Source organism: Mytilus trossulus, chromosome 1 (genome assembly GCF_036588685.1).
Source record: "Mytilus trossulus isolate FHL-02 chromosome 1, PNRI_Mtr1.1.1.hap1, whole genome shotgun sequence".
Taxonomy (NCBI): Eukaryota; Metazoa; Mollusca; class Bivalvia; order Mytilida; family Mytilidae; genus Mytilus; species Mytilus trossulus.
The window spans coordinates 68,316,088-68,327,128 of record NC_086373.1 but is presented as its reverse complement, the minus strand read 5'-3'; positions in this window follow the sequence as shown (position 1 = coordinate 68,327,128).

Genomic DNA, 11,041 nt, shown 5'->3' with positions numbered 1-11,041 from the left:
ATCGAATATATTAAATAAATATGATAAGATTAATTCAATGTGGTTGCTTAATTTCAAGAAACAAGTTACAGGTTAATTCTGAATACATAATACTGACTTATGAGTCGGATAACAAAAACAAATATGCTGTATACTATAAAAAAAAAGTAAAATCACTATAACATTTGTTTTTTGCTTTTTCCGTTTTGTTACTGAGCACGAATCAGGAGACCAAGAAATGAGGTTCTTGGATGATTGTCATGACTGTAGAAATAGTGTGGACCACCATAACCAGTTGTTCTTATCCAAGCATGGCCATCTTTTCCCATTCTATATATCACTGTCATTGAGGCTGACATAAAACTAGCAGAGTCAGCATCTCTCTCCCCTGTGGATGTGATGACTTCATCACCTACAACCAACTTCGTCATGGCACGGTTGACACCATGAATTGATACTGTCCATGAAAATAGATATCAACCATCACGTGGAGCCACAAATACACCATCAAAGTTGTTTTAATGACTGCCTTCGTTTATAACAACAGTTTCAAACACGACTGTAGATTCCTTATCTAGGCTGAATTCTCTATCTTTGATTATTGCGAAGAACATCACTGCATCTTCCTTTTTATCTAAAATAAAAGCATACAATTATTTTTTTTGTCAAAGCTTTTACAAATATTTAATGAACACACACAGTCGATTTAATGTATGTAAAAAGGTGGCCTTCGGCTATTGTATGCCTTTTGGTCGGGTTGGTTTACTTTTGACACATTCCTTATTTCCATTTTCCATTTTATGCTACACTGAAAAAAATGTTTTGAAACTCTGTTCTTGGACAGATATCATTTTCTCTTCATTAATTTTGTTATGTCAACTCAAATGATGTTATTACTTGTAACAGCTTTTAGATTATCAATTAATATATATGAGATGTATTATACCTTAATGAGACAGTAGCCAAACAACAAACACTCAACGCAGACAGTGTTCCATGAGGCCATGTATGTATGTGGGCGTTTTTCAATAAAAAACGTACTTTCTTGTCCTAGCCACTTTAAAAAAAAAATGTGTTTGATCTTTGCAAGTATTTTTTTGTGGAGTCAGTACATTGAATTAGATTTAACATTTTTAAGCAAAGAAATAGTTTATTTTTAGAGGGATTGATAAGATATTGATTCCTGAATGATCCAAAACAACCAAAATGGCATGTCCCTAGACCGCCTGTTCAACATTCATACTCTAAAATATCGTAAAGAAATGTAGAAATAAATGTTAATTTTACTTTTTACTTTTGTTTATATAGATTAGACCGTTGGTTTTCCCGTTTGAATGGTTTTACACTAGTAATTTTGGGGCCCTTTATAGCTTGTTGTTCGGTGTGAGCCAAGGCTCCGTGTTGAAGGCCGTACTTTAACCTATAATGGTTTAATTTTTAAATTGTTATTTGGATGGAGAGTTGTCTCATTGGCACTCACACCACATCTTCCTATATCTATGTGAATATGTCCCCTACGAAACGGTCCCCTACGAAACAAATATGAGAGAAAAACGTTTCGTAGTGGACACTACCACTAACATTTTTTAAAATTATTTTTTCAATTATATTCGTACAAAACAAATAACAAGGGTTAGTTTCGTGTAATTTGTATTGTGTTTTATTAACATAGAATAGGGTTGATGTCAACTACAAAACTTTTTGTCCACTACGAAACGGTTTTGTGCACTAAGAAACGCATCAAAATGTCCGCTACGTAACATGAGTTGTACCTTCATGTGTGAAGTACTGTCTAATCTTTATCGATACAAAATGGTTCTTCAATTCAGAAAAAAATGAGATTTTTCTAGTTAATAAAGTAAAACAAACTAGAATGTCTATAGGAAACATTTAAAATTGCAAAAAATATGTGTGTTTAGAAGCAGTACACACATTATGAAAATGATATCATTTTAAAGAGTATTTAATATTGTACTTTTTGTTTACAAACAGGTCTATAATAGAGGTATTCAAAATAACTCTTGAAATTAAATTTTTGACAAGTTGATTTTCCATTTTTTTTAGGTCTGAAAGTTACGGTTTTATTAAAAAAACGCCCATGTAAATTATGTCAACTGTTCATAAGCAGTGTATATAAAGTGCGAATCCAGCTAGTTCATTTTTACTGTTATATGCGGGTATATCTATTGTAGAATAAAGGATCATGGGAAAACTGTATTTGTTTACGTTTTGAAAATATCAAGTTAAGTGATTTGAAGGTAAGTTTCAACATATTTTCATTGTGATATGTCTTTATAATATACAAACATAGCATTAAAGTTCAAATAAGTATTATAAAAGCATCATAATATAGCATATCGATTATTGAAAGCGATCAATTTTGACTATAGATGCGATAAATTATCACTGTTAGTGCAGTCATTATTAATGTAGAATTTTCAAAGATGCGAGGAATTTTTATTGTAGAATTATGTGATAAATGCACTTGCAACAAATGAAAAAACTTAGTTGATGACTTTAGGATTTATGATACATGTATTTTCAAATTGAAATACAAACTCCTCATTCATTCTTCATAAAATATATAGCTTTTCAAACTTGTAACAAAAGCGATTCTCAAAATGTCATAGTGTATTCTTCAGATTACGTTTCTCCTTGATTTTAACCAACATTTAGAAGATATTTTCATATTTTTTGCAGTTAAAGATTGATATGGCGGAGTTTAAGTGCAGTCTGTGTAAAATTGAGACGAGTACATTTGAGGACGTTATCTTCCACGCAATACATACGCATGCGAACAGAGAAATATGCATCTTGAAACGTAATGGTGACAGAAAAGTTTATAAACGATTAACTTTCCCAGTTGTACCTGAAGTTGAGCATAAGAAAGGAAAAATTGTACTCACAAAAAATGCAACCCACTATTTTACTCTATTCTGACTCATATTAACAATGATTAAGGCCATTATAAATATATTTAAAAAGTAGCGTGGATTTTTTTTATCCCTTTTTATCCCGTCTCGTTTCGTTTTTGAGCCATATATAGATGTCGTATGAGACAACTCTCCATCCGAGTCACAATTTATAAAAGTAGACCATTATACGTCAAAATACGGTCTTCAACATGGAGTCTTGGCTCACACCGAACAGCAAGTTACAAAGGGCTCCAGTGTAAAACCTTTTAAACGGGAAAACAAAGGTTCAATCTATATCAAGATGTACGTAATTAGTGGTGAAGTGTCATGGAAATGGATAAAAAAAATAAGGATAAAGATCCCTATACGCTTTATAAGAAACTAAATGGAATACATTTGAAATAAATGGTATTTCTATTGAATTTATTAGAGTGTTTTAAAACCAAACTTTCCTCCGTAAGTTAAATTTTATCAAATCTTTCTCTTACTTTATCTATTGTTTGAGCAATTCGGCTTTATTAAGGCTTTACATCTAATTTCTAATGCATGTAAAGCAAAACTTTGGTTGGCTTGCTTGCTTTGTTTGTATAATTGTGTATACAAACTTTGTAAATAAGATTGACATTTTTAAACAATATAAATAGGCATAGTTTAACCTGTATTTTTAATATTTGAATTAAATTGGGTGTTATCATAATGATTATCCAATAAAAAAAGCAGGCAAGTCAACTGAAGTCTTGCTCTTCATACTTAAAGAAATGAGCTGTAATAGATAAAAAAATAAATAAAAAAATTATACAGTGAAAATTCACCGCATATACAATACTAATGATTCGCTCCACAGTGAAAATGAAAGAATTGTATCATTATTCGACAGTAAACATGACTAACATTACGAAATCATCATAGTGGAAGTTAGTTAAATATGAAGAAACTGAATGACAAAACATATTCTACGTTATACAACTTTAATAATTGTATTAAAATGAATATTTTTTACTGCAACAACATCAGACCTGTTAGTTATAAAGCACCTGCACGATCTGTTCGTGAAATGTCCTAAATATTCACCTATTTTGGTATATATTTCACAGCTGGATGGCTTTATGCGCGATAAAACCCCGCTCGCATCCCTTACTTTGTTTTGTTAGTATTATGTATTTCTGAACATATACATTTTAACTCATTTTCTTCATTTTCTTCAAAAATTATAAAAAGTTCGTCTGTTTATTTATCATTCTACATTAGACATTTATGGCATATACAGTAAAAATGATATTTTAGGATCCGCACTTTACATACACTGATAAGTGTATTCTTATTTTTGTTTACCCACATCTAGTAATGCAATGTAGTTTTTATTCTCGAAATGTAACTTCAAAATAAATGAACCAATAATCTTAGCAGCTATTAATTCTGACATCAAAGTATATTTCATCGAAACAAATGTTTTTGAAAAGTAGATTTAAAAAAACCTCATTTATGTTTATAAATAAATTACAAATGTTTGCCATAATTCAACAAAAAGAACGCAAGTCTTCTGTATCTTATCTTTAGGTCAAACCAAAACTTGAACATAATTATATTAGAATGCAAGAACCGAGAACTACATAACAATCATTTTGAAATTGTACATCGAAAAATTATCAAATCCCAAATAAAACCAAAGTGTGTTATTAAGCTTTTTACAAAAAGGAAAATATCTTGATACTAAGTAGTTATCAAAGGTTCCAGGTTTATAATTAAGTACGCCAAACCCGCGTTTCGTCTATATAAGACTCATCAGTGACGCTCATATCAAAATATTTAAATAACCAAACAATTACAAAGTTGAAGAGCATTGAGGATCCAAAATTCCAAAAAGTTGTACCAAATAAGGCTATGGTAATTAATGAATGGGATAAGAAAATTCTAAGCTTTTCGAAAAAATCAAAGTTTTGTAAACAGATAATTTAACAAAATGACCCTAATATTGATATTCATGTCAACACCGAAGTATTGACTACCGGGCTGGTGATACCCTCGGGGACTTAAAAATGGTATAAGCTATAAATTAATCTTGGTATCTATAATGACTTTATTAGACAACCCAATAAAATAGTTTTTTTTTTAAAGATTGAAACATTTATAAAAACAAAAATAAAATTACGCTACTAACAATGATATGGGTTAAATTTCGACACAAATATGCGAAAACGTGAAACTGGAATTTTGCAAAAAATGCGCAAACGTTATACGCACCTGTGTTTATGTTCTTGATAGTCGATTCCAGAATATTAAGTGACTCCTCCATTTTATCCATTCTACTTTGTAGAAATTCACTTGAAATATCTGTGACATTTTGTATTGACTTTGCATAAACATCGCGTCCAGAGAATAAGGAAAAGATAATAGTTATAACATTCATCTTTAGAATAATCTTTGCCATTTTAAACAACTGTTCCAACGAACAAAAAACTTACTAATGAATATATATATATATACCTCAAGAAAATTATATGATGACAAAAAATGTGAAAGGAAGGAGTTTTTGTATAAAATTTAAAACAACTTTACAGAAACACTGATATGAGAAGACAGATGACGATGATATTCTGACGTTAGATAAACTAAAAACACGAGGGTTACGATTTTTTTTTATCTCATTTTAAAATTTGCACTCTAAAATGAAATAAAAAAAAACGTAATTTAGTTTTAAAAACGTTTACACTGCTTTATCTGCTTTTTTGTTCCAAAAAAAGCTTAAGGTGAGGTTTATTAATCAATTTGATTATTCAAGATATGCATGAAGTGTGTTAATCTTTTGATATAAAATTCGCAAGAAACCAATACACTTCCAAGATAACATTTTTTTAACGTAATGAAGCAGTTCTATCTTGAAATCCATATTATTGTTCTTTTAAAAAGTCCGTCAGTGGATGAGTCATAGTTTATTAATCAAATAAAAAACACCAATATTTCATATAGAATTTCTAATGTAATTGAATAAAAATTAGAATTTTGGGGAAAAGTACCAAAAAGATAAAACCATAAATCGAAGAAAAAAGACAAAACAAAAGACATTAGAAATCAAATAACGAAACAACAAACATAATTTGTTTTACAAAAATCATCGGTAAAAGACCAGAACCAAACTCAAATTGATTGAAGTTATACGTTGCTACTCTGGAAAGTAAGGACAACAGGAATTGACCGATGTTCAAATCTCAATAATCGATTAAAACAATGGAAACAAACAATATCGATAAGAATCGCTTGAACTCGGAAAAAAAGAAACTGGGTTTGTCTACAGGATAAGGGTATCCTTTTGTATATGGATCACTCACGATGCGAATCTACTCTCAGTAAAAATGTCATAATCGGGAATAGGACCCAAGCGTTAAAAAAAGATTATAGAGGTATATTCTGTTATTTAAGGATTGAATACTCTAAACATGTCGCTTAATTGGTTGAGACACAAACACTGTATCGGTCATTTAATTCGTGACGCGGACAGTAAAGGGATTCGAAAATACCAAAAGGTTATTCAAACTCATAAGTCGAAATAAATGTCTTGGCTAAAAAGGAACAGTCAAACAGACGAACAACAGCACATACAACTCAACATAGAAAACAAAAGACTGAGCACCAAGAATCCTACCAAAATCAGTGGACTATCTCAGGTGCTCTTGAAGTGTAAGCAGATCCTTCTCCACATTTGGTAAAGGTCGTTTTGCTCATTTCAATCTCTTGTTGCTTCGATTCTAATATAGTGTGAACATGCGCATGTATTAACTAAGAAAATTTAAACATCCTTAGTTGGGGCAGATGGTAAGTTTCTGCTGATAAATGGAATGTTAAACCATTGCTCATGCCATAGATTCTAGTTTGAAGTTACTCATTCCTGTTAATATCAAGCGAACTGCTTTTTTTGGTGTCCTAAATCTCAACGGGCATATATTACTTACAAGCACTCGCTGAAACGTAGAGTTTTCAGTGACAGGACATGAATAATATATCTGAAAGTGAACTATAAGAAACTTGCAATATTGTGCTGTACGAAATCGGCATCAAAGGTTTGGGGAAAACAGTTAGCTAATACTATGAAGTTGTTCAGAATTTGGACATTCAAAAAAACATACTACTTGTTGAAATGAATAGGCACCAAATTGGACATATGTGCCATCGTTCAAAAAGACCAGCAATGGATGATTATTTTCTGTATATTTACTGTTTAGGAATTTTGGCATAAAGCATAGACATATTAAATAACAATTTACACCACTGGGTCGATACCACTATTGGTGGACGTTTCGTCCCCGAGGGTATCACCAGTCTAATAGTCAACACTTCGGTGTTGACCTGAATATCAATAATTTTGTCATTTTAATAAAATTTCCTGTTTTCAAAACTTCAAATTTTCGTAAAAAACTAAGGATTTTTTTTTTTATCCCAGGCATAGATAACCTTAGCCATTTTTGGCACAACTTTTTGGAAGTTTGAATCCTCAATGCTCTTCGACTTTGTTCTTGTTTTGGCTTAACAATATTTTGATATGAGCGTCTGGCACACTAAATTATAATCTTGGTACATTTGATAACTATTTACACCACTGGGTCGATGCCACTGCTGGTGGACGTTTCGTCCTCGAGGGTATAACCAGCCCATGAATATCAATAATTGGGTCCTTTTCATAAATTTCCTGTTTACAAAACTTCGAGAAAAATAAGGATTTTCTTATCCTAGGCATAGATTACCTTAGCCGTATTTGGAATTTTGGATCCTCAATGCTCTTTTACTTTGTACTTGTTTGTCCTATACATATTTTGATATGAGCGTCACTAATGAGTCTTATGTAGACGAAACGCGCCTCTGTTAAGGAATATACATTTCTCATTCAATAGATATAGGAAGATGTGGTGTGAGTGCCAATGAGACAACTCTCCATCCAAATAACAATTAAAAAAAAAGGTAAACCGTTATAGATCAATGTACGGCCTTCAATGCTCTCATTCGTTGCATACTTTATTGAAGGTCCTATTTGGTTCGATCAGCTCTTCAACCTTTGCATAAATTTTGTGTTTCAAACGTTTGGACTCTTACATCACTAAAGCGACATTAATCTTCCAAATGCGGATCTGGTTCAGTAGAATTGTTACCTTAAATTTAAATGTAATTCAATAGTTTACGTTTTCTTGTATAAAAAGTTTCTTGTTCCAAAGTTTCTTTTACTTTTCATACACACTTTTATTATCAAACACGCTAGTAACTGAAGATATATAAATTTTTGGAAACCAAATGTTTAGAATGTAAAAACTCTGTTAAGTAGATATTGGTGTTGTATTTACGTTTTCAATAACAAAACACAAACTCTGTCATCTACTGCAAGGATTCCTTTAAATATAGTTTCCTTTTCTTATCTATGTGGACTAATATGGAACTCATTAAAACTTTGTCACAATCTCTATGTTTCTAAATTTATGTAAATAAATATAAATAATAACTTAAAAAAATATTTTTTACATGAAGAGTTATGCCTCTTATTACAAATTAAAGCGACATTAGTTTACCGGTGTTTAAATTTCTTAAATCTATAAAGAACTGAATAATCAATGTAGCTAATATAATCTGCTGGAATATATGACATAGCCCACACTTCCTGTATTTTCACATACATTAGAGACGTTGTTTAGAGTAACTTTTTGATCTGTTATTAGGCTTAATACATTATCTCATTCAACGTTGGTGTCAGCTATGTATTCCTGATCAGTATATTTGTTTCAACGACATAGATCATATAAGTTATGAAATATACTTATGTTTGTTACATAGGTCAATATATTTAATATGAGCTGTATACTGATATGATATTGTAATTATCATGTTTATTTATCTTGGCCGAATTTGATTTGTGTGCCCTTATAATATGTATAACTTGCAGAGATGTCTACTCGGTGAGGATTTACTAATTATTAATTTGTTTACAGAATTGGGTAAAAGTTGCTTACACATCAATTTTATAAAAAAAGTTAAATCACAAAAATTCTGAACTCCGGGTAAAATTCAATACGGAAAGTCCATAATCAAATAACAAAATCAAAAGATAAAACACATCAAACGAATGGACAACAACTGTCATATTCCTGACTTGGAACATGCATTTTCTTATGTAAAAAATGGTTGATTGAACCTGCTTTTTAAAGAGTTAAACCTCTTACTTGTATGTCAGTCGCATCTAATTTCTTTATATTGACAATGGCGCGTGAACAAAACAGACATGCTAGGTATAATTGTCCGTGTGCAGTTAAGAAATCACCCGTTCGTAAATTTTACGTAAGTCATTAAGAGCTGGTTGATGGTTATGAAATATCCGTTTCACAAATCGTATCGGATATGTTCCTTATGTCGTAACTACAATCCAGTTCCCTTTTCCGAATGTGACCTACCAAATTCACCGGGTTGATAATAGCCACGCCATATGTGGAGCAGGAACTGTTTACCCGTTCAGAGCATCTGAGATCACCACCAGTTTTTGTAGGTTTCATTTTGCTTATTTTGTAGTTTTCTATGTTGTGTCTTTTGTACTATTGTGTGTCTGTTTCTTTTTTGTAGCCATGGTGTTGTCAGTTTATTTTCGATCTATGAGTTTGAATGTCCCTCAGGTATGTTTCACCCCGCTTTAAGAAATTACTGGACCAATCATAGATACTGAAGGAATGACGAGAAATTTCTATTTGAATTACATGATAATTCCGAAACTATCATAAATAACGATGCGTAATTTGAACTTCAACAGTTTTCTAGAATTTTCCCTTCTACAGTTTTCTAAGAGTTTTCCTTGTACATTGTTCTGGAAGTTTCCTTGACATTCTTAATTGGCAGACACAAGAATTAGACAGACTCACATACATTAATATACCTGTAATCTCAAAAGTTGTCTGGAGTTGTTGGATTAGCTCCTTTTTACATATCGTAAAGAAGGTTATTTTTGCGGTATGAAATCACGTGATTTCCAATGAATAAGGTAGAAAAAATATTTTGAATGTTATTATTTTGGAGAATTCATAAATTTTATACAATACATTGCATGTACACTTTTAAATTGGCGGAATGTATTTTGTCTAATTGTTCTATCCGCGAAAATTTACACTCCGCGAAAATTACCCGATATACGAAACTAGATAATGAACTTCTAAGGCATATATATTTCAATGGATGTCGCACAGTTAAGAGGAAAATCCTAAATAAAGAAAAGTCAAAGGATAGAACATATGTAAAATAGGAAGGCAGTATATCGGAGATTATTACAATGCCAGAGTATTATATAAAAAGTCGATAGTAGTTTGCAGATGTGTATATCTCATAAATTAACTAAGAATAAATAAAGGCAACAGTAGTATACCGCTGTTCAAAACTCATAAATCCATGGACAAAAAACAAAATCGGGGCAACAAACCAAAACCGAGGGAAACGCATTAAATATAAGAGGAGAACAACGACACAACACCGAAACGCAACAGCACACAGAAACGGACCAAGCAACAGACAATACACCACGAGAATAACAAATATAACATCAAAACCAAATACATGAATATGGGATAGACAAGTACCGTGCCACGTCTTATCTCAAAAATAAGAGAAAACAGAAACGACTCAACGTTAAAATGCAACACACACACAGAAACGAACAATATTATAACAATGGCCATCTTCCTGACTTGGTACAGGACACTTTTAAAGGGAAATAAAAGTGGTGGGTTAAACCTGGTTTTAAGGCATGCCAAACCTCGCACTTTAATGGCACAGTTAAATATAACATTAAAATGAAAACAAAAAATTACAGGACTACAATACAAATAAAAAGCAGAACATATTAGACAAAGAAAAGCATGATCAATAGATAACAAAAAGCATCAGGTTTAAAATTCAATACGCCAAAAAATACGTAAAAATTAATGTACAAAAACTGAGAGATTTGAATGAACCCCAAAAGGAGCGAGACAGTGTGTGTCGATAGTTTAAGCGTTTCATGCGGTGCATGCATCACCCGTAATATAAATGAACGCTTTATAGATACCAGGATTAAATTTTGTTTCGACTCAACAAGACTCATCGGTTGCGCTTCACAAAATTTACACCCCAGCTCATTTGTTCTAACAGGGATG